Source organism: Nyctereutes procyonoides, unplaced genomic scaffold (genome assembly GCF_905146905.1).
Source record: "Nyctereutes procyonoides isolate TBG_1078 unplaced genomic scaffold, NYPRO_anot_genome, whole genome shotgun sequence".
In the NCBI taxonomy this organism is placed as follows: Eukaryota; Metazoa; Chordata; class Mammalia; order Carnivora; family Canidae; genus Nyctereutes; species Nyctereutes procyonoides.
Window position 1 is genome coordinate 1,845,111 of NW_026575146.1, and position 6,000 is coordinate 1,851,110.

Consider the following 6,000-nt stretch of genomic DNA (forward strand, 5'->3'; position numbering starts at 1 on the left):
ACACACCTATTTAAATACAAGAAGACAACAAGTATGCCTTCAGGAGACAGGTTTATCTAAGAGAAAGAGGGTAAATGATAAGAAATCAAGCCAAGGTGGGGAATCAATTGAGGAAGCAGCTTCTAAAGAATACTTAGAGCCCTTCCTGCATTCCACACATACTGTAGGAACCCTCAGGAATGCTTTGGCTCTGGAATGCTTTGGCAGAAACCCTACTGTGATAACTGAGACTCTAAAACCTGAGCCTGCCTCAGATCACGCAGCTCTAGTGTGCGTTCAAGAAATTGGGGTGGGCACGTGAATCTGCATTTCTAACAACTTCCCATGTGGTCCAGATACTCTGAGAGCCACTGGCTTACTTTTAAAGACATGAAGTTCATTTTCTTGTATAAGAAGCAGATTGGAGGTGTGTGGTTTCTGGTTGGCTGTGGCTTACTAAGGTCTTTAAGGGCAAGCACTCTTTCTAATTTACCCTTCTGACATCTTTGGGTGTTACCTGCTTATCCTAGGCTTGTACCTTCATGGTCACAGGATGGCTAACACGGCTCCAGTTATTTCATCTTCACACCAGCTCATTGAAGGCAAAGAGAGAAAGAGAGGGAATGGCACAAGCTTTTACTTCCCCAGGCTTTGTTTTTTTATTCCAGAAAGAACATCTGTTTCAGAATCCCCAGCCAACTTCCCTTATCTCTCATTGGCCAGAACTGGATCGCTTACCCACTTTCCCCATTAACCCTTCCACAGATTCGTTATTGGTAGAATGGATGATGTAATAATCACTGGCTTAGACCAATAACAATTTGTCCCCTGAGACATTGCCTGAAATAAAAGTGGGAATGGCTCTTCAGAAAGTAACAAATATTAGGGCACTTGGATGGCTCAGCCAGTTGAGTATTGGACTCTTGGTTTCGGCTCAGGTCATGATCTCATGGTCGTGGAATCCGCTCAGTGTCGGTGTCAGGCTTTGAGTTCAGCAGAGAGTCTTCTTGAGATTCTCTCTCCTTCTCCCTCTGTGTCCCCCTCTCTTCCTCTCCCTCCCTTTTCTGAAATCAATCAATCAATCAATAAAATCTTTTAAAAAAAGTAACAAACATTGACTAGCACCCCATAGGAACCTACCTCCAGCCAACCTTCTAGCTGGATATTTTACATACATTAATTCACTGAATTCTCACATTTCTCTGAAGTAGACATTCTTATTCCCATTTTATAGGTGAGGAAACTGAAACTTGAGGGCTTAGGCATTTTGCTCACACGGCTAGGAAAAATTTAGAATTTGAACGAGGTCCACCGATTCCATAGTCTAAACAGTACCTTTACATTATGATGTACTGCTGCCTCTTGTTTTAGCTATAGCTCAGAAAAATCGTTGCTATCATAATGACAACCCTTGATTATGGGCAGAAGGGCTGATTTATATTCTGCTTACTATATAGGATATATGTGTACTCTGTTTCACAAGATTTGAGACAAAAATTTAAATCTTTGTGTTCTTAAACAGGAAATCCTGTCACCAAGAATAATGTATTCCTAATGATATGACATAGCTTAATTTTTATGATAATAAACAAGATCCAGCAGAGTGAGAAGGACACTTCTAAAAGTCTAATTTGGAACTTCCCAAGTTTTTTTTTTTTCCCCCACTCATATTTGCAGGAAAGTCTAACTTATACTTCTTCATTTCACCTACAATTAGATGTGAAGTGGGAAGGGAGGATTTCTGTGGAGGAGGATTAGGCAGATAAAAGCATCATGGGAAAGGCAGGAGAGAGAGAGAGAGAGAGAGAGAGAGAGAGAGAGAGAGAGAGAGAGAGAGAATGGCTTAGCATCTTCAAGGGACAAGAGGTCCCAACTTGTATGACGGGGATTTCAGGGGTTGTGGAAAGGGGTTACACATGCTGCTTTAACTTTTACAACGTCAATCTGGGGCCACCTGTGTGGCTCAGTCTGTTAAGCAGCTGCCTTCAACTTAGGTCATGATCCCAGGGTCCTGAGATTGAGCCCCACTCTGGCTCTCTGCTCCGTGGGGATCCTGCTTCTCCCTCCGCCTACTGCTTCCCCTGCTTGTGCTCTCTGTCAAATAAATAAATAAAACCTTTTTAAAAATGTGAATCTGTTTTAGGAAAGATATTTTCATTCCGAAAAAATAAAGACAGAGAGAGAAGGAAGGGTAGAAGCCACAGGTCCAAGGATTCCGGGGGAAAACTGAAAGTGAATGGGTGTACTTGGAAAGTATGGGTAATCCATTCAACAGCCCGAGAGCAAATGGAAAGAAGAACGTTGGATGTTTGCAAAGGGGTCAACAAGATGATTCTTTTAGAATATATATATATATATATATATATGAAAAAATACATGCTCACGAATACATCATCAAAGCTAGAAAAACTAGCTAATATATATGTGTATTAGCCATCTATTAGCTGCATAAAAGTCACATAAAACTTAGCAGCTTAAGACAATAAATATTATCTTACATAGTTTCCGAGGGCCAGGAAATCAGAGCTTGGCTGGTGGTTCTGGTTCAGGGTCTCATAATTATAGGGTTGTAGTCAAGATGCTGGCCAGGGCTACAGTTATCAGAAGGTTCAACTGGGAGGGAGGATTCATTTCCAAGCTCGCTCACATGGGATCTCAGTTGCTTGCTGGCTGCTCTTTACCACGTGGGCCTCTCAAAGGGCTGCTCATGACAGGACTGCTGGTTTCCACCAGAGGGAATGATCCAAGGGAGAGAAACCAAGACATTGGCAGCATTGCCTTTTGATGACCTACCTAGTCTCTGAGGTTGCATATCACTTCTGTTTTATTCTATTTTTTAGAAATGAGTTGCTAGATTCAGCCCTCTGAAAGGGAAGCTCCATCTCCTGAAGGGAAGAGTGTCAAAGCATTTGTGAACATATTTTTAAATCACAAAAAAAAAAATACATGGAGTACATCATGGCTCAAATAAACACACGCGCACAGTGAAAAATACTTTAAACAGAGTAAAACATTTGCCCATAAGAAGTATGCCAAATGCAATTTCCTGAACAGGAAACCATTTCAGTGTTGCAAAATTTGTCTTAATATTGTCACCTGCTTTCTAATATTGTCAGTTGTAACAAATGTCACTGCATAGTGCTTTTCACATTTTGTTCCAACACTCAAGTGGATATTTGTCATGCCTTGCGGTTGCCAGCATCTTTTGAACACCCTTCTTATGTTTGGGGAATGTCTTCCATTTTAAGGCCTGCTTCCTAAGGTAGAAGCCAGAATTCTGCCTCCTAATCTTCCTTATGGCGAAGATCTCGGGATGGGACTTGTGTTCCTCCAACCGGAGAGTCCTAGGAAGAATGTCAATTTGGCGAGGGTAGCATGGCCCAGAAACCAGTTTCCAGTAAAGAGGAAGGAAAGGACTCCAGTGATGGACTTACACCTTGGCTTCTTCATCTCGGGATTCTGCTTTCTCGGGTTGGCTTTATTCCCAGATCCCTGTCTCCATGTAATACTCCTAGTGCTCCACTACACTATCCCAGTTTATCAATCTCAGAGTTTTCATGAACTATTGGTTCATTAAAAAAAAAAAAAACCCAAAACTTGGTAGCACAAAACAATAATATTTTTATGCTGCCCATAGATTCTGTGAGTCAGAAATTGGGAAAGGATCCAGTAGGGACAACTTGTCCCTGCCCCATGATCTGGGTCCTTAGTTGCTAAGATTCAATGGCTGGGTCATTTGATGGCTGCGTGCTGGCATCACCTGAGGGCTCATTAATTTATATTTGCAGCAATTAATATTGACTGTTGGTCAGGGTTGTTGGTTGGAAAACCTCCATGTGGCTACTTGGGCTTTGTCACAGTATGGTGACTGGTTTCCCAGAGCCAGCGTCCCAAGAGAACAAGGTGAATGACCTCAGAAGTCACATAGCGCCATTCTGCCACAGATGCAAGGCTTCCCAGTTTCAGTGAGGAAGAACATAGACACTGTGTTTTGATGATACGTGTGTCAACATCGCAGTGGAAGAAGATGTCACATGTGGAATGGGAGATACTGTGGTCCTCTTTGGAAAAAGACAATTCGCTACATAGCAGATTGAAACTTGTCTTCTCCAACACCTCAGAGTTACCTGTAACTCTGACTAGACTGACATGTGTTCCCAGGCCATCCGTAAGCAGTGGCTCAAAGATAGTTAATGTACTCTCAAGGCTGCGGGAGAGGCACTTCTAAGGGGTTACCCTACAGTGTAGCAGTGTTGTTCAGAACTGTTTTATACTAGAGGCTTTTTGGAAGCTAAGTCTGGGGTTAAATAAAAATATCCTTCAAATAGTATATTCCCGTGTTCCAGAAGATGATTGAGGATTTGATGGCTGCATGGTGGTTGAAGCTGTACATTGGCCTGGAGGTGCCGCCAGCAGGTCTGGGAGGCATCTTGTTATATTTGAGTGAGTCTGTCACTGGGCTTCTAAACTTGAAAATGGTGATGTAAACACTTGCTATACAGCGTTGTTAGATAATATATGTAAAGAGCTCAGAGCAACGACTGCCCCAGGGTGACCACCTAGTACATTATTTTATTACCATTTTAAGTGCCCCGAAAGCCCAATTTTATGAGATCTGAAGCCTCCTGACAATTTGGTGCAGTTAGATGGAGATGGCAGTGGTAGGAAGTGATCCTGTGTCATCGGGCCACGGATGCCTCCACATCCGGAAGAAGAGAAGTTCCCCTTCTGTCCTCGGCCTGCGGGCAGCAGCTAAGGCACCTGCCCGCCACCTGGCCGTCGCGCTGCTGCGGTGAGCCAGGCCTCGTGCTCAGCAGGAGGGACCCCGCGAGGCTGGGACCTCCCGACGTTAGGTGGCCAGGTGAGCAGGATGCCGAGCCACCGGCTGTCACCCTGGGGCTCTCGGGGTCGGCCGATGCTCTAGACTGGACCGCAGGCCAGGCCCAGGCCCCCGGGGACCACCCGGGTTCGAGGAGGCGGCGGGGCCAGGGGTTCCCCGCAACGCGCGGGCGGGACGCCGCCGGTGAGGAGCCGGTCGGTCGGTCGGGGCGGTCCCCCGGAAGGTGCGCGCGAGCCGTCCGCAGGACGATGGAAGTTCTTGGTCAGAGACAGCCGCCTGCACCCTAGGGACACGGACGTGGCTGCCAGGTGGAGCTGTCCCCAGGCCCCCCGACGCTGCAGGACGCCCAGTGCTGCCTTGGCTCTGTGCTGGATTCGAGGTCCTGCGTGGTGGGGAAAGGCAGCCCGGAGGTGACAGGCCAGACCGAGTCTCCTGTGCACGGAATGGAGGGAGAGCGTGGCAGCGACAGCGGAGAGAAGGTAAAGGTCCAGGAGCACAGGCGGGTCGTGGGAACACCGGCGGCCCTCGGTGCCTCCGAGGCGGCGCAGCCCGCAGCCCGCAGCCCGCAGCCCGCAGCCCGCAGCCCGCAGCGAGGCCGCTGCACACTCGCTGCCTCCGCGGCGGCGCCGGACACTCGCCGCTTTCTCCAGAGCTTCCTTCCCGCGCCGCTGGCCAAGAAGAGCGGCCCGCGAGCGCGCGGGTCCACGCACTCGGCCGCTGCCCGCGCGACTCATTCCCTCGAGATTTAGTCTCTTTCGAATCCAACGAACCAAACCCCACCCTCTGGGCTCCCGCCCTGCACCCCGGGCGCCCCGCGCCTCCAAAACGCGCCCCTAACTAACAGCCGCCAAGCTGACGCGCGTGTTTGTTTCCCGCGCCCGCGCACGCCGAAACCGAAAGCGCGGGCGGCGGCGCGGGGGTGCGGCCCGGATCGCAGCGAGCCTCGCCGCGAGCCTCGGAGCGCCGGCCCCGGCTGCAGTTGCCCTCGCTGCCGCCGCGGGCCGGGGGCAACAGTGAGCTGCGGCGGCGGGAAACCGAGGCTCTGGCGGGGAGGTCGCTCCAGCTCGGCAGGCGAAAACCGGGGAGGCGGCAGCGAAGGATCCTCAGAAATTCTTGAGGGAGGGAGCGAGGACGATGGGATACAGCTTGTAGGAAGAGCGAAAAGCAGACCGTTCGCCTGT